General features: G+C 43.4%; 1 long non-coding RNA gene across 1 annotated transcript; it reads left to right on the forward strand.

Annotated features, from left to right (window-relative positions):
- The first annotated feature begins 218 nt into the window (after positions 1–218).
- LOC128349039 (uncharacterized) lies at positions 219–9,403 on the forward strand. Its single transcript, XR_008318513.1, has 3 exons — positions 219–1,192; positions 5,804–5,906; positions 6,583–9,403. It is a non-coding gene; the product is annotated as an uncharacterized LOC128349039 (long non-coding RNA).
- The last annotated feature ends 15,249 nt before the right edge of the window (positions 9,404–24,652 follow it).

The raw sequence follows: 24,652 nt of genomic DNA on the forward strand, positions 1-24,652 counted from the left end.
ATTTGGGGACCTGGCGTGGGCACGGCACACACCCCCAAAGTAGCACAGCCCACGGAGTACTAGACTTAGCGGCAGCGGCGGGTATACGTTCAAAAATGCAGTGTAGATATGTAAATACTAGTAAATAAACATGTAAATAATTTTTTCTTTAAAAACCCCATGTCAAAATCAAGCCTCAAAATTATGCAAAAGAAAGAAAAAAAGGTGACAAAGGGAGAACAAAATGATGAATGCCAAATGAATTGATTTTATTGAAAATGTCACCAGAAATCATGTGTGGGGGGCTTGGTTTACATGGAGAAAATGATTGGGTGATTTTTTGAAATGAAACGAATGAATTATTATCATCTTATGTTCATCTTGATTGTGGTCACTGTTGATGTTGGCTGATGGCAAAAAACCCAAAACCATCAGAATAGCAATGAACTGGCTGCCAACACAACATATTGATTGATAACTGTGCAGGGGGGGAATCGGGTCTGTGTGTGTGTGTGTGGTGCAGGCTCAGTCTGTCTCTTCCTGTTGTGTGTCTGTCTGTCTGTCTGTCTGTGTGAATGGATGCCTAGCACTGTCTCTGTGTGTGGATGCTTTCTGTGTGTAGTGTGGTGTGTGTCTGTCTACATGTTTTTTTTCCTCCCCCCCATGCCTCCCTCCATCCTTCCCCTCTCATCCTCTCCCCTTCCTCTTCACCACCTTCCATCCTCCCTCCCTTCCAGCCCACCACCGCCTCACCTGCCCCCAACCCCGGTCTGGCAGATGATGAGAGTCTGGTCTCTCCCACCGAAGCACACACGTGAGCACGTGTGTGCACAAATATGTGGCTGACCAACTCTGAGCCGGACCCTCCCCCCTTCAATCCCCTCTACATCCCTCTCCCCCTCCCCTTTCCTCCCCCCTGCCTCCCTCCCTGCCTCCCTCCCCCCTCCTAGCTAGCAGCGCACACATACACACACAAAACACCTGTGGTGGCAAACACCACCAGCACACATGCACTCACACTGGTGCCACCACCACCTCTGCCTTGGGCCTCTGTGTCCTTGAGCAGATATGTGGTGGTGGACCAGAGAAGCATTTCTTTCCAGCAAGGCAAAAGGCATGCACTCACTGCACACACACACACACACACACACACACACACACACACGAAGAGGTGAAGACGAGAAGAGGCAACTTCTAGGACCAGCAGCAGCAGGTGAGTGTTGTGTAATTGTGTTGCTTCCCAAGGCCACTGCCCATGCTCAATGCTCAGTCTGCTGAAACTAAAGAACTAGCTACAATCACCCTTCCTCACATGCAGCTCAGCTCAGCTCAGCTCAGCTGCACAGCACACTGACTAACTAGACACTACAGCTGGTGGTAGAAAAAACAGAAGTCTAGATTCTAGAAGATGTCCTGGTGGATTTTAAACTTTCAAATCTGTGCTAGGATTGCCTTGCCTCCTCCTCCTCCTCCTGCCTGTAATTGTGCCCTCTCCCCTTGCAGTTGCGCCGTCGTGATGGGTTGGTGATGTGCGTGCGCCGTCTACTTGTTAGCTCTCTCCTCCTCATGTTGGCTGGGCTTGCCAGGCACTGGCTGGCAGCAGCTGTTGGCTGTGTGCTAGGCTCAGGCTGTGGCGCGCGTGACTGGACTGGGAATGTTATTGTAGCGGCAACACTGGTTGTGGTGGTAGCAGTAGTAGCTGTTGTTGTTTCTGGGCTGGTGGCTGCTGGCCTGTGCTGACTCTGCGCACTTGGTCTGGTCTGGTCTGGTCATTGGGATGCAGATGTAGGGTGTGTGTGCATCATCCATGGGGAGCATCAGAGCAGAGCAGAGCAGGTTGGCTGGCTTCTGTCTGTCGGGCCTAGTCAGTGGCAGGCACTGAGTGAGGCGGTGGTTTCTTTGGGCATCACGTCACCCATCATGCAGAGCGGCAGGTCTGCTGCTCTGCTGCTCCGCCTCCTGCTTCTTCTCTGTGTGTGCTGCTCTTGTGCTTAGTGTGCTGCTCCGCTGCTGCTGCTGTGCTGGCAGGCAGCACAGCAGTGGCCTTTTTGTTAGATCAGAGTGGGTGTTGTCTCTCTGAGTGTCCTCCTCTTACTTGCTTGGATAGGAGTGGTGGTAGTAGGTAGGCATTAAGCTGGACTGACTAGGTGTTACGTGTTAGGGCGCCCAGAGAGAGGGGCCAAAAAGATGGGGTGGCAATTGTTGGGTTGCTCCTAGTATTATTGGTGAATTTCTGAAGAAATTTTTTTTCCCCATTGGCTAGAATGGGGTTTCGGGGCTGCCCCAGACCCGCCTCTGTGGGGTGGCAGCACCGCCAAAGTGGGTCTGGGGCCATGGCAAAAATGCCCTCAGTCCCTCCCAGCAATCCTCGTAGAGATAGGAGTGATGGTTCTGTTGTTTTTCTGAGGTGTTCTGAGTGAGTGTGGATTCTGTGATAGCAAATGAGAGTGGATTCATGGTGTCTCATTGGAAATCTCATAAGCTATCATAGAATCTACACTCAGAATACCTCAGAAAAACAACAGAACCATCACTCCTATCTCTACGGGGATTGCAGGGAGGGACTGAGGGCATTTTTGCCATGGCCCCGGACCCACTTTGGGGGTGCTGCCACCCCACAGAGGCGGGTCTGGGGCAGCCCCAAACCCCCATTCTAGGCAATGGAAAAAAATTTTTTCTTCAAAAATTCACCAATAATACTAGGAGCAACCAATTGCCTTGGGATTTTTGGGGTGGAGGACACCCATGGGTGGCTACCACCCACCCCAGCTTTTTTGCCCCTAAGGGCTCCACATTGCGAGTTATGGGCAAGAATTAATTTTTAAAAAAAAATTGTAAAAAATCAGAGGAAGGTCCAATCGACTTGAAATTTGGGTGGCAGGTAGAACACAATGTCCCCTTCAAAACCAGCCACTTTTTGTGATCCGAACCGGTTCGGTTCGGATCCGAACCGGTTCGAAACCGAACCGGACCGGGGGTGGTCCGGCAAAACCAGAACCGAACCTCCCCGGTCCGGTCCGGACCCGGTCCGGACCCGAACCGAACCGGGAGAACCGGTTTTATGCACATCCCTATAATTTGGAAGCAAACCCTTTAAACTCAGTTGGACTTGTAAGTAATATCAAGCTACACATGTGTTGTGAGGTTCACAAAAACACAATGGAAAGGTAATTAAAGAGATGTTGCTATGCAAACAATGCTTTTGTTTTAAATTTTTAATCAGATTTGTTTAATATTTTTCCCCCACTTAATATTTTAATTGTGTCTTTTTAATCATCTTGTGTTTAAATTTTTTGCTGTAAACCGCCTTGGGATTGCTTTACTGAAAGGCGGTATATAAATTTAACAGATAGATAGATAGATAGATGGATAGATAGAATGTTATTGCATCAGATTATAAAGTTGTTCATGTGATTTAGTCTACTTGGTCTGTGTAGGTCAACATGGTTCTCTACATGTGTGCTGATGTCAGTAAACATCTACAGCACACTGTAGGCTAGCATGGTCAAGGAGTTTATTCCAGGAGAGGGATATGCTCAGTAGTCATATGCGGTTCAGTCCTAAATGTGTGTTATTCCAATCCTTTGCATGTTTACTCAGAAGTAAGTTTCACAGAGTTCAGTAGGGCGTAATTGCACATAAGTATACATAGAACTTCAGACTTAGGAGTAAATTCTACCAAGTTCCCTAGGTCTTTCTTGCTTGGAAGTGCATTTAGGATTGATACCATGTAAGTAGCAAGACCAAAATAGAGCCTGTGGAAAACTAGTTCTAAAGCCCCATCCTTCTGATGTAGTGATGGTATCTACTTTACAGGGACTCATCTTGTATCAAACACAGGTGAGAACCAGGGGAATTCTGGTTCCCCTGACTAGCCGACCCTGCACAGAGCATCTGTGTGTTCTTTGGGGCTGGTGGTTACCTCTCCCCACCCCTTCTGCCCCAGTCTCTGCTTCCGTGCCCAGCCACCTCTCCTCCCCACTGCCACTTCTGCCCCCATCCCCCGTTTCTTTCCCTTCTCCTGGGCCTTGCCTCCGCGGCTGGGCCGGGCCCACCACCTTTGGACTTCCTAGCCGGGCCGCCGCCGTGGCAACCAATCCTCCTGGGTGCACCTCAGCCACTCAGGCGCATCCACCACCCAGCCAATCAGCTGGGCTCTGGGACGCACATTCCAAGGCACACCCAGGAGAATTAATATAATAGATTATAATTCTTCAATTCCAAATATTATTCATTTTATTGATACATTAAATAGGTATACCTTGGAAAACAACAGAGATGGACACAGAACACCACTGAAAATCTTAATACATTTTATAAATGTATAAACCCCAGTAAGTGAACTTTCAAATCAACCAAACATCTAGCTCAGATATAACTACTTCTGTTTGAAGCTATTCATTTTATACAAAATACATTACCATTTTTTCTGCTTTAGTCCTCTATCAAACCTTTTTTTGCCTTCATTTGTTCCAGTGGTGAAAGAATGATGTCTGTAATTACATTTTAGATGTGTCTGTTTATAACATTTACACATTCATAGGTGTTCCCATCTCAAATGAGCTGTATGATTGTTACAAAAATATATTGGTGCTGTATTTTAAAGAGGTATTTAGTAAACTGTACCTGAAATATAAACTTAATAGCAGTAGTTTTGGCACTACTCAGAATAACAGGATTTTTATTCTTCTAAGGCTGTACTCTTATGTACACTTACTTGAGAGTAACCCCCATTGATCACAGTGGGGCTTCTGATTACATACCTAGGATTTTGCTGCAAAATTCAAAATGACACCCAGTTATTTTCAAAATAAAAAGTGGAATTCCTAATTCTATATTACTGCTGCCACCAGTATTGTAGGAATCTGAGAATTTGGATCCAGTATAGAAAAATCATTCATTTGGTTTCAAAATGAAAAAGGTTTACAAATACTAACCTTTTATAAGCACTACATCCATGTTTAGTTTGCATGCACAGGAACTGCAGATATGTATTTAACCTGTGATAACTGAATTTTTCACATGTTCTGAAACAACTCTTCTTGTTTTGCAAGGCTTCTGAAGAAAAAAAATCATATTTAATCTAGGCAGTCATAGCGCAGAAGAAAAGTTTAAGTAGTCCCTTGTTAAGAAAGATATAAAGTAATTACATGGTTACCAACCCTGAAAAATCAGGTTTACTATATGCCTCATTCTTTTATTAGGGCAAGTTATGCAAACATCCCTGCTCTTTGTATTTAGCATTTTATATTTCTGATGAATGAATACAGAGTTTTAAAAAAGAATACTTGTCTTCAAAAGTATGTTTATGGATGGGTACATATTTGCATAAAAGTTAGCATCTTGTGAAAGAGCGACTGACCTACAAGGGTGCTTTCCAGATTACACTCTGCAGTGGGGTCACGTCGTATCTCTGAAGTGTGCTCCCACACTTCCTGTGTTGTGACACCGCAGTGCCTATGCGGACAGCAGGGTGCCATTCACATTTCCAGTGCCTTGTTTTGAATTTAATTGCTGTGATACAGAGCTAGGGCGTCGTATACCTGGCGTAAGAAAGTTGCTGGGGGGTTTTTGGTTGTTAGTTTCTGCGAGACTGCTCCCACTGCTGTTTATATTTTGAATGCAACTTGCCTGAATGGAGGTGTTTTGCTGCTGTTGAGCAGCTAGTCTGGAAAGCCCTGGATATGCATCCTAGAATTTGGTAATAACTCCACCTTCAGATGGTTTGAGCATTGTTTTAATCTCTTGACCTGTGGAAGGGTTGCCTCAGCCTGCCCATAGTTCTCTGGGTATTTACCCAGCAGATGCTTGTCTTCCCTAACAGATAGGAATGGCTGAAGAATGGAATGGATCAGATCAATTTGCAAAACTCTTTGCTTGTTTTAGAAACCTTGAATCAAAAGTGGTTCAACATCAGAAGCTGGGACGTATCCTTCTCTGCACACGAATCCACCCTCCCTTCTGCTTCCACAAAAGAGATTAGAATATTCCCATACACTACTTACATACCTGCCAACATGTTCCTATTTTCCCATTCACCTGAATAGGGGAAGGGACATGTTGGCAGGTATGTATTTAGGACAGTGGATGACATCCAGATTAAATTACTCCTGAGCATTCATACTAAAATTAAGTAATCTGAGTCACTCCTGAGGAGTACTAATGCATAATGTATTTGTCTAGATTTTAAAAAGAAAGAAAGAAAGATGTAGGCCAAGGTAATGCAAATTCCATAACAAGAAAAGCTGACTTCGGTAACCTTTACACATTGTGTACGTTATGCAGATTAGTTTATTTTGCATCATTTAACTTCCTTTGCTAGTTATAGGGAGAGTTAAGGGGCTATACAGGGCATGAATAGAAAAAACCTGATTTGGACACTACCAAAAATCTACATAAGATTTCTTTATGTCTATGAGGGAAGCAGCTGTAAAACATTTGGCAATGATATTTTGAACCAGCTAAGTGTGTGAGCCTGCAAAGTTTATGAATGCTCCCACAATCTAATTTCATTGCATTACTGGGCCTACATTCCTGAACTTCTTTCTACTTTTGCCACTGCTGATTGTTTCTCCAGTTTCCTTTCCTATACAAACTTTTAAGGTACTTTTTCTTTATCTGTCCTGGACTCTGTTGTTCACTGGTTGCCCACTGCAGCATGGCTCAGATGCTGCCACCACCTTTTTTCTTGTCCACCCCAAGAGAGCCTACTCTTCCCTGGAAACGATGGAGGTCTTATTTCTGCAATTACCCCATCATCATACAGACCCTTGATTTTACTCCAGCAAAGCTAAAAGCAAAATTGCTTCACTGCCTGAGTCCTAAAGGCCAGATAATATATAATCATTTGCTCTTTCCTGCCAAATTGGAAGGGGATGCCAATTCTTATGAAGCTGCTCTTCAAGGCTTAGATTATAATTTCAACCCCACTTTGAATGTGATTGCTGAATGTTACAAGTTGCAACTGCCTGGTGAATCTGTTGATCAGTATATCACAGCATTGCATACCTTAAGTGTAACCTGTGAGTTTGCCAACTTTACTGATGAAATGATAGGGATCAGATTGTTGTGAAAACAAACTACTCCAAACTATGTGAAAAACTGCTATTGGAGCAGAAACTTACCTTGGATAAAGTTATAGAGATGGCTAGAAGGGTAGAAAATGCTCTTCACTGTGCCAAATCACTGTCTTTGGTACCCACAAACCAACCAACGGAAATCCAGGCTGTTCAGTCTAAATCCTTCCAAACGCAATCTTCTCATATGGCCCAGGAAGTGGCAGCACAAGAAAGGAGGAGCTAAAAATGCTACTTTTGTGGAGACTCTATCCACAAAGCCAGTTTTGTTAACTGCCCTGCACACTATTGTAACCACTGGTGCTTCTGAAAATGGTTTAGGTGCTGTGTGGACCCAGCAAAAGGGACAGGGAAGTTACAGTTGTCTTTGCTTCCAGGGTGCTTACTACTTCAGAGAAGATGTATTATTTCATTGAAAAAGAAGCTCTAGCATGTTTCTGGGTGGTGAAGAACTTCAGCACTTACTTGTGGTGCAGAAAATGTGCCTCACAGTCAGATCATAAACCCCTATCTGCTTTATTTACTACTCCAGGATCAAGTTAAGGAACCCAAAGAACAGCCAAATGCATCCCCAGACTTATGGATTTTGATTTCCAGGTGGAATATCTTCCAGATCTTTGGAATACAACTGTATATTGTTTATGTTGACTTCTACTTCCAGGCCAAGAGGTTTGATTTTGTAGTTTTCTCAGCACTGAGTGTAATATGCTGTGCTATTGCTTCTGTAACTATCTGGTTGTGCTGGATCTCAGACTAACAAAGGCAGAGATCCCAAAAGACAAGGATGAATGAGTAGTAATTGTGCAAATAACTTCATCCAGTCATGGAGTGATCATGTCTTCTGAATAGAAAGCAGCCCTCAGTGAGCACTGATCAAGTGTTTACTGAACTTAAATCTTACATAACTAATTGATGCCCACGCAAAAACAAGGTACTGTATCTGAACAATCTTCAACCATACGTGCATGTATCGAGTAAGCTGTCTCTTTTCAATGAGCTGGTGCTGCAGACGGATTGTTTCTTGGCGCCAACCTCCGTACTAGCAACAGTGATCAAAATTGCCCACGAAAGTCACGTGGACATGAGCTTGACTAAAATGTGAACCAGAGAAAGTTTTTGGTGGCCAGGTATGAACAAACACATTGAAAATGTGATCAGGCACTCTATGACTTCAGCTATATCTGACAAATCATAGAAGACTTTTACCACCTCCTTGACTCCAGTAGAGTGTCTCAATGGTCCCTGGGGAAAACTTGCTCTGGATATAATGGGGCCTTTTGATAACCAACCCGCAAACAAAAAAATTGTTATAGTGATGGCGGATTACTATTTCAGGTGACCAGAAGTTTCATTTGCTGACAACATTACTACAAACAAGGTGATCCAGTTCATGGCAGCAGTTTTTGAGAGGCAAGGTCTTCCGAAAGAGCTGGTAACTGACAATGGGACACAGCTTGCCTCATCTGAAATGGAGCAATTTTTGCATAACCATGGGATAAAACACAAGACTATTTCCTTGTACCATCCTCAAGGGAATGGCTTAGTGGAAATAATGAACAGATTAGTGAAATAAAGTTTACAACTGACTACTACACAACAACAATCCTGGAAAGAGGCAATCTGTGGCAACAGTTGATAGAACTTCCATGCCATCTCACTCGGGATGCAGAGATTCATGATCAGGTAATGGAGAAGCAACAAAAATACAAATTGTATGTGGATCAGATGGGGTGTGAAACAACAAACATTTCAAGTGGGGCACTTTGTTCAAGTATGGCTGCCTTATAAAGTGAGAAAGGGATATTCCTGATATTCTGGACCAAAACAAATAATCAAAGTCTGAGGAGATTTCGTCCTATTGGATGCTGGAAAGAAATGGAACAGTTTGCGACTTTCCAGCATGCATATTATGAGACCAGAGGGAAGGGAGTCTGGTCTCGAGAGAGGAATTGGAGAGGACTTTGAGGATTTTACCTACAGGTTTGACCTCACAGAGGAGACTGATGAAAGTGATGGACAATCCTCTGTACCAGAAAAAAATCCTCTGTACCACTCACTAACAGCTCCTGTGCCAGAGAACCCAAGACTTAGGAGAAGTGCGCATAACAGGAGACCACCTAAAAGGCTTCAGGACTTTGTAACTAGATTTTAAATTAATTCAATTCTGGTTATTATAAAGGGGAGGGCTGTGTTGTATTCTCTCTAGTAATCCTTTATGTTCTGTTGTTGAGAAGTTTGTCCCAGTGGGGATCCTGTAGAGAGTTTCGGGGGTGGAGTCATAAGGAAAAGGGAGGGGAAGGAGAATGAGAAAATAGAGTTGTTTCTGAATAAACTTTTAGTTAAATCTACATGAGATTTCTTTGTGTCTATGAGGGAAGCAGCTATAAAATAGACACCTGCTGGATTCTGAGATTTTAGTAGGCATTATTCACACACTTTCAGGCCTATTTGGCAGGGCTAGAAACTTGCTTTTTAAAATATCTAAGATTCTCAATTCTCTGTCTGTACTTTTCTGTGCTTGTGTAAAATTGTATAGAATTGCTTATAATTTTCTCCAAGCCCTGCTTCTGCCCACAGGGCCAGTCAAAGGTCAGAAAGTGTGGCATGTTCAAGTCTCTGGAACCTTTCTACCTTTGAGCAATTACTTGACAGCAGAGTGGCCATTTCCTTTCGCCTGAATAACTTCTTTTTGTGTTTGAGTGGGACAAGAGGGGGGCATGAAGGACAAAATACAATTTCCTGAAATGTGGTGTGTAGCAATGGGGTCTGGACTTAGGGGGACTGAGGCGACTGCACATGCCCAGGGGACTGCAGGCTTGTCCACTGCACATGTTATTCAGAAGTGCACAGTATAGTGTCGGGACTTCCATGTAATAAAATGCCATCATCCAAGCCATTTTCTGTGGTTCATCCACTACTGACACTTCTAGCTACTGTGCCATCCCATGGAAATAGCAAATACGACTTCCATTTTGTGTATTTTTAGAAAAAGTGTCCAGGACAATGGAGGTACTCAGTTGCCTGGTGGCATATCCATCTTTTTAAAAAGCATTCAGACTGACCCAAACAGCAACTGTTGTGAACTACACCTGGTTTCGCACAGGTCAGGGGGGCGTCCCCAACACAACACACAATCCTGGATAGCGGGAAATGAATGAAGAGTACCTTCAGGGTACCTGTCGGATCACATTCACCCATATGAATCTGCCAGGGCCCTCCAATCATCATCTCAGGCCCTGCTCATGACTCCGCCAGTAACAGAGATCCAGTTGGCAGCAACTAGAGACTGGGCCTTTTCAGTTGTGGCCCCTCGGCTTTGGAACGCCCTCCCTGAAGAGCTTCACCATGCTCCCTCCCTCAGTGTTTTTAAAAAACATCTTAAAACACACCTTTTTAAGGAGGCTTTTTAATATCATTATTTTGTTATATCTGGTAGGTTCTTTAGCTTCTTTAGCTTTTTATAGTTTTCATTTTTAATTTGAACTTAATAATTGTTTTTAATCTGACTTTTTTTAAAAAAAAATAATTATTACTGTGTCTATGTTATTGTTGTAAGCCACCCCGAGCAGTATTGCACTGGAGGGGCGGGGTATAAATATTGTAAATAAATAAATAAATAAATAAATAAATAAAAAATAATAAAACTAGCACTGGGACATCAGAGCCAAAGAGAAGAGCAACAGGAACAGCAACAAGGGAGGCAGAACTGACACAGAAGTTGGTTTCCAGGTCCAACCCCTTCAGCACAGAGGTGGAGAAGCAGCCTGAATAAGGAACTAAAGTTTGCATACCTCTACTCCTAAAATAATCCTTGGAACACTCCAAATCATATTCCACTGTTCCCTACAATACACTCTAGCACTATGTCCATCCTCAAGCTTCATTTTTACACAATCTGTTCTCAAGCATGACGTCCCCTGAGTAGCATCATTCTTTTGTTACCAAGAAGAAGAAGAAGACTTTTGCATACCCAAACCAACCTCAGTCACCCTAAGTCATACACTGCCACAGCAGGGAGGCTGTCCTTTATGGGCTGGCATAGCATAATGTCTAACCCAACATTTCTTTTTAGCACAAGAGTTGCAATCGGCTTGATGGCACACTTTACCTTTACTTGCAGTTAGCGCCTCAGAATCTGGATGATTAACTTGTGTAATTCAGCTGCACATTAAACTGCAACTAAGGTGAGTGTTCCAACTCTTATGCTGCAATTATTTAATGGACTCCCTAACAAGGGAGTGATTTAAAGTGTGTCCAATATAAAACAAACAGCAAACCTCAAACTTCCTTTATTTGTATACTCCCAGCATAATCTACATTCCTTTATCTAAACCTAAAAAGAAAAATATACTAAAATAATGCACATTATCTCTGTTGTGCATATCATGTAGATGGTAGTTGCAGTAAACTTGCAACTACTGCTCCACTGTGACATCTCGTGGTTTTAGTTTTAGTGCATAAGGGAAATGATGCACAGTGCAGTTCTATGCATCTTTACTCAGAGGTTTATTATTTATTTATTAATTAATCAAATTTGTACACTGCCCCAAACTTTCGCCTCTGGGCGGTTTTCGTCTCTGGGCAATAGCATAAAACAAGTTAAAATATATACAAAAACCTAAAACAATGTAACAATTTAAAAATCACCTACAAATTAAAATCTTAAAATTTTAAAACCTTAAAAGGTTCCACTGAGTCTAATGGGGCTTGGTTAGTTGGTTGGTTGGTTGTGCCATCGAGTTGGTGTCGACTCCTGGTGACCACAAAGCCATGCAGTTTTCTTGGTAGAATACAAGAGGGGTTTACCATTGCCTTCTCCCGCACAGTATGAGTTGATGCCTTTCAGCATCTTCCTATATCGCTGCTGCCCAATATAGGAGTTTCCCATATTCTGGGAAACACACCGGCGGGGATTCGAACCAGCAACCTCTTGCTCTCTACGCAGGTAAGTGTGTTCAGGATTGCAGCCTTAGTCCTTTTACAGATTCAGGACCACAAAGTGGCTGAGGACACTCTTCGTCTTAAAGGATTTCCTCCTCTGTTTCCTGAATGCTGCCACATCCTGTCTTGTGCCATTCTTTGATATGTGACCCAAAGCTTCTTTGATAGCGCAGGGCATTTGAAATCTCAAACCCTGAGAGTGTCTGGAAGCTCTGAGCCAGGCACTATTCTAGAGCATTTCTAAGGGAAACAGTCTTCCAGTGGCACGGCTGTATGATAATTCAAATCTTATTTTGAGATACAGATTCCCCAGTTCCTTGTTCACACATGATGGTAGGGTCAGTATAAGGCATTGGCATGGCTGGGTATCTCTACAGGGGGCCCACTGCCAAGAGCCCCTTGGACCCAGCTGCTGCTCCTAACCATTACTACCTGCTTCAAGCTTGCCTCCCTTTCCCTCTGGGCCTGAGAGATCAAACAATAGCAGTGATAAGGAAACCTACCCAATACGGGTGGTTTGCTAATAAAGTGACGTGAGGTGGTTGCTAAGGATGGCAGACCACAAAGGCATACCTGGCAATGTGTCCCTATTTTCCTGTTCAGGTGAATGGGAAAATAGGGACATGTTGGCAGGTATGCAAGTGCAGTGTATTGGCTGCCTCCTTGGACCTGCCTCCGGCTGCCAAATCCTACCAGGGCCTGCTGCTGTCCCCCAAAAGGGTGTTTTTTGTAATGTGCTTGCCATAGCTCCTCCTCCATCCTCCCTCCCTACTGCGTCCCATCCTCCTGCTGTTCAAAAGGGAACACCTGATGAGGGTGAGGAAGTTGAAGAGGAAGGAAGCGATGAAACACTCTTCCTTCTGCTCCAATGTTCCCACCCTCTGCTTTTTGAACACACAAAGAACAAGAGGGGGGCATGAACCTTTTTTGAACACACAAAGAACATGGCCAAGAAGAGGAGCAGGGCAGTGGCTGCTGCACTCCCATCACCCAGAGGTATAGTGAAGGGGTGCTAATTTTCCTTCCAAGTCTTTGCAACAGTTGGACTGGGAGCTCCTGCTTTGGCTTTTCCAAAGGCTCCATGCCAGGAGGGGGGGCTGCTGGAAACCTTGACTCCTCGTGCAGAACCCTTGCAAAGCTTCTGCAAGGCAGGAGATTGCAGGCAACCTTTGCAGACAGCCCTTGCAAAGCCTTACAAGAGTCAGGCTGGGAACTTCTGTTCTGACCCTTGCAAGGCTTTGTTAAAGAGAAGATGCTGCTTGATGGCAGCTTCGTTGCCCTGGTCCACTTGTAAAAAGTGGTCAAGGTGACAAAAAAGAGGCTCTCTTCAACCCTACTTCCTTTAAAAATGCTCTAGGGTAGGACTGCTCAATTCCAGCCCTCCTGCAGATGTTGGCCTACAACTCCCATAATCCCTGGCTATTGGCTACTGTGGCTGGGAGTTGTAGTCCAAAACATCTGGGAGGGGGCAAAGTTGAGCAGTCCTGCTCTAGGGAGTCATCGGGGGACAAGGTAGCAGGTGCCCAAATTCCTTGGGCCACTCCTGCTACCAAACACTTTCACAAATGAGAAGGCAACTGTGGTGGTGAGGAGCAGCAGCAGCAACAACAGTGGGAGGCAATGGAAGTAAGGAGGAGGGATTCAGAAAAGCGTGCCTTTTCTGAGAGCCCTCCAGAGCTTGGAGCTGGCACTGAATGTTGACTTGGGGACATTCTGCATGAACTTGCCTGTTGTGGAATCAAAGGCTGGACGTAATGCTAGGCCATCTCAAAAGGAGCAAGATTTCTAGGGGCAGAGGTACGACTTTGGGTGGCCTAAGGCTTTCTTGTAGTATCATAAGCCACCAGTTCCTCATGTGTAGGTGGTGTATTGACAATGATTGGCATCACAGCATTGCATCTGAGAGCATCTTGCTCAAAAAGGAAGGTTGGGGCTGGATATTTAGCAGAACTGTCTTTAGGTATATTGACAATGTTTGACATGGGGATATGATACTTGAGAATGCCTTGTGCAAATATCAAGCTTTGGACCAGACCACTGCTAGAGAATCTTAAAGGAGATTATCTGGTGGAGGAGGTTAATGGTTTTTGGCGGCCCATAGGTTATTTGGAGGAGTAAAGTAGTGCAAACTTTAGTTCCTTACTCAGGCTGCTTCTGCATTTTTTCTGTTGAATAAAGAACTGGGAGCCAGGAACTCACTTATCCTGAGCCATTTCTACACCAGATCCTTTGGATGCTCCCCCCCCCAACCCCATTTCGTTTCATCCTAAGGTCAGTGCAAGAGCTGTGGAGTATGGCAGGAACTTTAATGCAAAATACAGCTTCTTCCCTTCACACAGACCTCTTGTCATGATAATAGAACAAAAAGGAGTGGCAGACCCATTTGAAGACACCCTTTATCCAATCTGACAAGAAAATTTGATTCAAAGAGACTTGTGCTTGATAACCAAAGAACATACTGAAAATCATCACATCTAAGCTAGGAGGTTGAGGTAAAAACAAAAAGTGTAAAGTGAACCAGAAAATTCTTAAGAGTACTCGGCAGTTTCTTATAGTTCCATCTGTGCTGTGCACAAGAAGCACTGGACTAACCTTTCTTCGCAAACTGATATCGATACTGGTTGGGATGCACACCAAATGCGTTGTCTAAGCACCAATGCTCTAGAGTATTCATTAGCTATAGAAACCATCAGGGAATTTGAGCAAATTAATTTCAATATTTTCTCTTCTTTGTATCATTTTCATCAGTATCAAGGCAAAATGTATGTCATTGTGCCACAGTTGCTTATTGAAATCTACTTTTTGAGCCTTATATTCACTCTTTATACCGAATACTGCTTTGAAAATAGATGCTCAAAAGTATCAGTGATGTCATCAATATAGCCTCTGCTAGATCAAATTCTGGAGAAACCACAGAACATTCTGTGCAGCATTCCACAGAAGTCTAATTCTGTAGATCTACAGATTTTGCTATTTTTAAGGACAATATCTGGTATCTCAGAATATATTAATAACATATTCTTTCTAGAATAGGTAAGGATTGTCATCATTGTTCATTTGTAAGTAGCTTGTTATAGTAAAAATCTTGGACTAGGTCACATAGTCAGTTTACTTGGATTTTGAGATCAGTCCCAGGACCATATCCAACCTTTTGAGAAATTCAGGTTTCCCTCCCCCATTCAAACAGGGGCTGTCAGATTGAAAAAGTAGCAGCTTAATCTCCCCGTCTTCCTCTCCCTCATCTTCTGGAATACCCCACAATTTCCCCTCCCATTCCCTACTATCACTCCTTCATTCCCACCTATGGCTATTGTGTTTATGCATGATACTTGGGGGTCACATGGAGATGATGATATTATTAATATTAATATTAATAATTTAATCTATATTTCACCGGACTCCGCCGCTACTGCTTTCTCTTTCCCTCTTGGCAGCTCGCTCACAAACTCTCGCAAGAGCTGCCATCCACGGGATTAGCCATGGGTACGTCTTAGTGAATTATATATATAGATTATTACCAGCAGTTTGTATATTGCCCGGAAACCTATTGGCAGCCAATGCAGTTGTTTTAAGATAGGCATAATATAGTCTCTCCGAGAAATCCCGGAAACCAATCTAGCTGCCGCAAATTGGACCAACTGATGTTTCTGAACCACATACAAAGGCAGCCCCACATAGAGCGCATTGCAGAAGTCAAGCCTAGCGGTTACTAGAGGTGTGCGAACAGGTTCGGAACTGAACCAGTTCGACTTTGAGCTGGTTTGGTTCAACAGTTCAGGGCTGAGCCGAACCACCTCTGCTCCAAATCTCCTGATAATCTAAAAAGCATCAGAGATAGGATGTTGCCCTGAGGGACAACATACAATAGCTCTAGTTTCAGGAAGCAACTATCTCCTAGCGACACCATCTAGAATCTATCTGAGAGACAAGAACGGAACCACTGCAGAACAATACCACCTATTCCCAAATCCCCCAAGCGATCCAGAAGGATATCATGGTTGATAGTACTGAAAGCCACAGAGAGGTTTCCAAAAGAACCAACAGAGTCACACTCCCTCTGTCCATTCCTTGGTAGAGCTCATCAGTCAGGCCAACCAAGGCTGTCTCCACCCCATAGCCTGCTCTAAAGCCAGTTTGAAATGGATATAATCAGTATCTTCCAAAACTGCCTGGAGTTGATCAGGCACCACCCTCTCAATTACCTTGCCTACCCAAGGGAGGTTGGAGACTGGCCTATATCCATATGAACTTGATGCCAATAATATATATTTTGATGGTGTTTGGGAGTATTTGTGCACATGCAGGAGTGCTGCCAAGAACTGTAGCTTCTGCTAGGGTTGTGCAATCAATCAATCAATCAATCAATCAATAAATTTGAACTACAAGTTAAAGTGAAACAGAAACCCAATGAAGTACCCAGCCTGCCCAAAGCTGAAGCACATTGAAAAACTTCAACCTGCTCCCCAAGAAAACAATCCAGAGATATTATAGCTATAGAAGGAATTTCCAGCAACTGAATTGTGTTTGCCAGCTTGTACAAATGTGCATTTGTACAAATACTCTATGGCGGGGGGAGGGGTGGTTTAAGGGAAGCAATACAGGGCACACATGCCTGGGGAAGAATCTAAAGCAACCCCCAATCCACCCCCCCTGAAAAGCACCCACACCACAGATGTTATGGCTGATGGGTCTTCAGGCTCATGCAAATAAGCATGCATGTGGCGTAAAATTATTTTTTTAATTGGGGGGGGGAGTCCCAGGGAGAAAATTTAAGGGCAAACACCAGCAGGCTTGTTAGTGACTGAAGGTAAACTGTACACCACAGGCAGGGGCGTATCTAGGGTAGGGCAGGCAGGGCACGTGCCCTGGGCGCCACTTGAAGGGGGGCGCAGCTTAAAATTAAAAAAAAAAATTAAAAATGGCCACCAAAAACAAAATGGCCACTGCACATGCTCAAATGGCCTCTGTGAGGCCCTAGGCCATTCCAGACCTCACAGAGGCCATTTGAGCATGCACAGTGGCCATTTTGTTTTCAGCAGCCATTTAAAAAAAACCAACACCAATTATTTTTAAAAATGGCCACAGCAAATGCTCAAATGGTCTCTGAGAGGCCCTAGAGGCCAGCAGTGGGAGGGGTAACCTCTGCAGATGCCCCCTCCCACGGTCTATAAGAAGTGCCCCAAAGGGGCTACAGGTTTAAAAAAAATTAATTTAATATAAGTCACTGTACATATATTTAGTTTGGCACTATGTACAGAGAATCAGGGCTTGTGAATACAGAGCTGAAGCTTATGAGCTAGGATTGTATTCATTTGGTCTTACTTTGCTTCTTATGATAAGTGAATTAAATAAACAAATATGGACTTCCCGCTCACACCTCCTCGTGAAACATCAACTATAGAATTAACCCTTGCTATTATAATAATTCAAAACATAAATTTAAACCTTACAAACACAATTTTAATCTACCCCACCTGCAATTATTACTAAACAGGGTTTGAGTTGTAAAGTCAATAGTAGGAAAATAGTTATTTAGATACAACAAGAATGGTTTCCAATCTTCTTTAAAACATTCTAAATTTTGGTCTCTTATCACTATTGTAAGTTTTGCCATCTCCGCATATTCCAAAATTTTTATCAGCCAATCTTCTTTTGAAGGCAGTTCATTACTCTTCCATTTCTGTGCATATATTATTCTGGCCGCCGTGGAAGCGTACATAAAAAATGTTAAATTAGCTGTAGAAAATACTCCTTGTGTTATTCCCAGCAGGAAGGATTCTGGCTTCTTAGGAAATGTCATTTTAAATATTTTCTTTAACTCATTATATATCATGTCCCAATAGGCCTTAGCCTTCCTACAGGTCCACCACATATGAAAAAAGGTTCCTTCGGAGTGTCCACATTTCCAGCATTTGTTTGAAACATTTTTATACATTAGTGCCAGTTTTTTTGGTGTCAAATACCATCTATACATCATTTTATAGTAATTTTCTTTTAAAGCATAACATGCAGTAAACTTCAAATCAGTTTTCCATAATTTTCCCCAGGCTGCCATTTCTATACTGCACCCCACATCTTGAGCCCACTTTACCATAGTCGTTTTAACCACTTCGTCTCTTGTTTCCTCTAAAAGCAAGAGCTTATACATTTTAGAAACTATTTTTTCATCATTTTCACATAGCTCCTTCTCAAATCTTGACATCTGATCCTCAAATCCAACTTTAAGATCCTTCTTATATACTTCGTTTAACTGATGGTACTAATGGTGAGTTTGTCTTTGAATCAGTGTGAAATCCTTAGTATTAAGGCCCACTGGGAGTTTCTTGCTTTCTTTCTCTCATTTTAACTGTCTTTCTGAAAGACTAGAAGATATTCCAAGCAGTGACTCAGTTTACTCTGCATAGCCTTTAATTATTTTCAGAGTATCTGGGGAAAGCCAAATTCTCCATTTATTTTTAAAACTGATGTAATGGTGATGCTACAATGCATAGTAGAGAATTAGACAGGCACTTCTGTTTAGTTTTCCAAGAACACCTCCACATAGTATTTGGGCATTTCATGAGCCCCAGCATACTGAAATTTGTAGTTTTCCAGCATTTTTTGGTCTGGCTATGTCCACTGCTAAATAGTTCTTGAAATATTAAAAGATTAACGAACTTGACTTGTATTTTTCAGCTGATATTATAGTAAAGTTATATGAAAGATGGGTGTCAGATGTTTGGAGAGGGGGCGCAATTTCAGTGCTTGCCCTGGGCGCTATTTTCCCTAGATACGCCTCTGACCACAGGAAAGAGGACTGTAGGGGTGCATGTGCCCCAGACATAGAATGGAGGGAACATGCCTGGTGGAACGCGCATTCCCCAAGGCAACTCCCAGGCAGGATGTTGCCACACCTCCAACTCACACTTAGTTTTCTACATGGCTGCTCCTAATAATTGACACTGCCATATTCAGGACTGTTTAAAAGTACAACTTTTTGAAGATTTATTTCACATATTGAAGGGCAATACGTGAAAAAAGCTGGAAAGGGCTGTTTGCCATCTGGGCACCCCACAACTGTGACCATAATGAAGCAGCTATAAATCACTGTCTGAGCACTTCTTCCACACCAGAGCAAGTACAGTATAGTGCTTTTTTCCTTATGTATGGTTTGTCCACACTAGTGAGCGTAACATAATGGATAGGCAGTGCAGCGCTGTTTTGCCAATTTGTAAATTGCTCCCTCTCCTCCTCTTCACTCCCCTGCCCCCTTTTTGCTTGCTTTGTTAAATGAGTGCACTTCCAGTTTATCATACTTCCAGTTTATCGGACTTCTGCAGCATCACAAATGCAACCCCCGCTGCTTTAGTGATTTTCCTTTAATGTGAATGAATCAATTGAACATTTCCTCCCAGTTTCCCTTTCTCTGATCAGCAGCTGCCAGCTTTCAGACTTCAGAGGCAAGATTTTAAAGCATACTTGCACAGAAACACTTGGAGCTGGTTGCCTGAAACCCGGGACTAATATGCCTGCAACTTTTATCCAATCCTAACTAGAAACATACAAACAAACAAACGTTATAGGCATAGTTTGTCAAAGCAAGGAGGAGATGACTGGAAAACGTTAAAGTGTGCCTACATAAAAACCAATGGAGCTCTGAAAATCTCTGCAATTTGGGAGTGGGATATGGAGGCTGTTATGCATATATGTTTCTGTTATGCATATATGTTATGTTATGTTATGTTATGTTATGTTTCTGTTATGCATATATGTAATGTTATGTAATGTTATGTAATGTTATGTTATGTTATGTATGAGTCTATTATGCATATATGTTTCATCACATTCTGCCAAGAATGGCAGGAGAAACAGCAAGCTTTAAGGGCCACCATTACAGAAACCCCTATACATATGCTTGCAAATTTGGAGAGGATTAGGTTCGTAGCCAGTGGGGAAGGGGCTGGCGGGCTGGCTAGGGCAGGTCTGCCCCGCCCCTACATTTTTCAAGTACAGGCAATAGTTGTTTTCCCATTGACAAGTAATGCAACATTACACTAGTTAAACATCAGCAACCCGTTATGATGTTTTAAATGGTTTTTTGGTGGACAAAATATCTTGTATTCAGGCCAACTTAGACTCCACAATTACTCCACAGAGTATAATGTGGAGGTGTCCAGCAACTCTTCTTATGTGGTTAGGCTAGCTAGATCAGTTTCAGTTTCCATTTGTGACTTCTGAGAAGGTGGAGAAGCTGGTAGATCTATTTGGTAGAATGGTTGTGGTAGAAGGCCTGGTAGATAATTTAAATGCTTCTCTGAGGGATGGCACAATACCTTCCTGTCTTAAGGAGGCAATTATTAGACTGCTGAAGAAGAAACCTGCCTTGGATCCCTCATAGTTAAGCAACTATAGGCCTGTCTCCAACCCCCCATGTATGGGCAAGGTAATTAAGAGAATGGTGGCCTCCCAGCTCTAGACAGTCTTGGAGGAAACTGATTATCTAGACCCACTTTTGGGTGAGCTCTGTAACATCTGCATGAAACTGCTGGGAGAGATCATCAGGAATTTTAGTGCAGAGTGTTATCAATATACTGATGACACCCAAATCTATTTCTCCATGTCAGATTCATGAGGAAAAAGCATAACCTCCCTGAATGCCTGCCTGGAGGTAGTGCTGAACTGGATGAGGGATAATAAACCAAGACTGAATCAAAATAAAATGGAGATGCTTATTGTGCAGGGTCAGAACCCAGGAGACCATTTTGATCTGCCAGGTCTGGATAGGATTACACTCCCCCAAAAGGAACAGGTATGCAGTCTGGGAGTGCTTCTGGATCCAAACCCTCTCTGGTATCTCAGGTTGAGGCAGTGGCCAGCGGTGCTTTCTATCAGCTTCAGCTGATATGCCAGCTGAGTCCATTTATTGAGATAAATGACATCAAAACATATGCTGGTAATCTCCAGACTTGACTACTGCAATGCACTCCTGTCATAGCTCCTTCCAGAGCCAGTGGGGAGCTCACTTGAGTAAATCCTTGACTGTAAGAGATTCACAATAGGCTGCCACCATCCACTTTATTTTAATGTGGGACAAACCACTCTCTCCATATAAGGCTCCAGGGGGATGGTGCTCCCTAGAAGGGGCTGAGCATTCCTAGGCATCCAGAGGCATGTGAATAAGGCAGACCCAAAATGAAGAATAGCACATTTCACCAACAAGGGTTTATTTTTAGATTTAAAGAAAAATAAGAGTATGCAATAAGAGCAATTATCTCTCCATAAAGCAGATTGTAAGGAAAAGAGGTTTTCATTAACCAGGAAACTCAGATTCAAGCAATATAATAAAGGAAAATAACTTCCCTCACACATCTAACTGAACAGGTCCCTATCTTATTACTCACAGGCAGGGATCTGTTACTAGCAATGCTTTTCTGGCAGCTCCCGGGAGCTAGCTCCCCCCGCCCCCATTTCTGTTTTAGTCTCCAGGCTTGGAGATCTCACTCTTGACATGCTCAGGAGCCTCACAGCATCAGGAGTTCTCTGTCTGTGGCACATGTGGACAGGTCACTTAGTTGATAGTGGGCCAGTAACCCTTAGATTTGGCTACTATCAAGCAAATTGGAAAGTGGAAGTAGATGCATGCCCTCCCTCTGTGGGATAGCCTAAGAAGACCCCAGAAGTTAACTGAAGTTAACTAAAGCAGGTTAACTTTCAGCTAAGGCCATTCTGCACTCAGAGTGAACCTGCCTCGGGCCCTCTCCTCCTTTTTCAAAGGGTAGCAGCAAGCTAATTAACTCAGCAGGACAAAGGCAGATAAGGCTTGGGGAGGTAAATCTTTCCCCTCATAAAAGAGGTTGAGTCAGTGCTAAGGACCTAGAGATGCACCATTAAAAGTACTGATTGGATTATTTGACTCTTCATCCATGCAGATTTCCTCTTCTTAAGTCTATGCACTCTATTTTCATGACAAATAGCCTTGGCGTGCCTTGGCAATTCCCACATTGTTACATTCAGGAAGATAGATCAGCTACAATGGAATCCTTGAGGGTTCCATCCAAAAAGATCAATTGCAATGTTCCCCTAGGACATGTTTTGGGGTATAACAAGCCCCAATTCCATGAGCCAGTGTGCTCTTTGCGTACCATCTACCTTGGAGTCACCAGATGCTTGGGTGACTTACTGTTCACCACGACAGGCTATGCTTGGTTCTTGGTGCCACTCTCCAGATCGGCTTTCTTGCCTAGCCTGATCTGCCCAGTCTTCCTCACCAACATTGGAAGCTGGTTCCACGGAGGAAGCACCCTTGTGTATTCACCTCTAGCAACTAACCCCTCCAACCTTCTCGCTCCTGCATCTGACGGAGCTGTCCCTGAGGAATGAGGTCTTTTGTTTGTTCCAGGAGCCCTGAGGTTTCTTCATCCAGTTCAGGTGATATGAAAGTTTGCTACTCACAGGGCCCAACTCTATCCCTATTCCCTTTTCTTAAATCCAACTGCCTCCGTCTCTAAAAAGCCTCTTCATTTTGCCTGCCTGGGAATTTATACAATTAGGACTTTAAGCTAAAACGCCTCATTGCAGTTGAACATATCTTTAATAGTAATATTGCTTTTTGTAAGAAATATTTAACCACATATTTCTTCTGCTGTACCCTTCCCTAAAACACTCTTTTGATTTTGAAACGTAAATCTTGCCTCAGTCCAGTCATTTCCTGGGTCCACAACTTTGCGCAAATTTAATCTGATGTGGAACTGTCCTCTCTGAGCTAATTTCCCCATGCAAGCCCAAATGCAAATTTAGGGGTGTTCAGCAATCACCTCTGGACAGTTTCATTAACAGATCTTCCTGCTGTCTCCAGACTGTGGCCTTCCCATTTCCGCAGTAGCTTCTCAGCCAGCTGCTTCCTTAGGGCACTGTTGGGACAGAACAAACAAACAGAACAAAGCTTTTTCTTCTGCTGCTGGTGGCTGTGCAGAGGTGGACTTTGGGGATTTGGCCCATGGCCTCCTGTCTCTGGGGGGACCTCTCAATGTTCTGGGGGGCCTCCCCAGAGTCCCACCACTGCCCCACATCTGCCACTGTCCTACCGCGCACGTTCATTGTTTAAAAAACTTTTTTCAACCTCCACTGCGCAGCGGGGATGGTAGCAGAGATGGAGGCAGCCAGCGGGGTGCAGGCACTCAAGGAGAGAGACTGAGGTGGAGGGAGTCAGCAGCCGCAAGAGCTCCTTCCCTGAGCCTGGCTGCCACCCAAATGAGAGGTTGGGCCTTTTCCGGCCCATTTACGTGTTCTTTGCGCATGCATGCTGCCTGCAGTTGTAGTCAGTAGTAGTATACCGCTCTTCAACACAAGTTTCTAAAGTGGTTTACATAGATATACATAAAAAGAATAAAAGGGCTCCCTGTCCCCAAAGGCCTCACAATCTAAAAAAATAATCATAAGACAGACACCAGCAACAGCCACTGGAAGGATGCTATGCTGGGGATGGATAGGGCCACGCTCTCTCCCTGCTAAATAAAGGTGCCTCTTTGCTCAGGGGATTGAATGAATGAATGAACGAACGAACTAACTAATGAATGAACGAGATCCTCCTTAACATACTCACAGGGGCATGCCCTTGGGAGCTAATCCTAAGACATCACCATTTGCATAGAAAACTACTCCTCAGGCCCAGACAAATTGCACTATGGTCCATCTACAGCTTTCCACATGGTGAAAGTTCTTCCATCCGCATTATCAAGTCAGAATAACTGAGAAACAAAAAATAAATTGGTGTTCACAGGAACAGGGAAAATTCTATATGCAATGTGGAGAACAAGAGTCTAGACTCCCCACAAAATCCCCAGTAACAATCAGTATTCATGATGGAATAAGTCACCCATCTGTAAAAACTCAAAGTATCTATGAGATTGCTTCACTAGGAACACAACTCATAATGTCTACTATACATACTGCAAAGAAGCTAAATGTGGTATGAGAGATAGTAAAGGCAGATAGGGGTTGAAGTATAAATGGTAAAGCTATCACATTAACTACTTTACTATGAGCACAGCACAGATATGTTTAACCCACATTCTCACCACAGTTTGAGCATGTGACAGTAGAAATATATTTTGGAAGAAACACCAAAAATTGCAACCACCTGCAGAGTTCTCCCCCTCTAATATGTAATGCAGCTTATCTCGTGTTCTGGATATCTCATGTCCTGGATATCTTGATATCCCCCTCTAATATGTCGATTGATTTATTGATTAAGTGCCGTCAAGTCGGTGTCAACTCTTAGGACCACACAGATAGATTCTCTCCAGGATGATCTGTCTTCAACTTGGCCTTTAAGGTTTCTCAGAAGTGTATTCTTTGCTGTCATAATCAAGTCCATTCACCTTGCTGCTGGTTGTCCTCTTCTTCTCTTTCACTGGGGCTGGCGGGGGGGGGGTATGTCTATATCTGTATCTAATATAATACACTAGCGCTCAGAGGCACCATTAGGCACAGACCTGGGGGCCCAGGTCCATGTGCCCACTCTCTTAGAAGGCTCCATGGTCTTCCCCAAGGGAAAAGAGGCCCCCTTTTATATTTCTGGAATGGCTTTGACTAAAAGTTCTGAAATTTGACACAGATGAAGGACAAATTAGCAGGATTCTGTGTACTGAATTTGAAGTAGACCAGTCTATCAATTG

This window comes from Hemicordylus capensis, chromosome 3 (assembly GCF_027244095.1).
Source record: "Hemicordylus capensis ecotype Gifberg chromosome 3, rHemCap1.1.pri, whole genome shotgun sequence".
NCBI lineage: Eukaryota > Metazoa > Chordata > Lepidosauria > Squamata > Cordylidae > Hemicordylus > Hemicordylus capensis.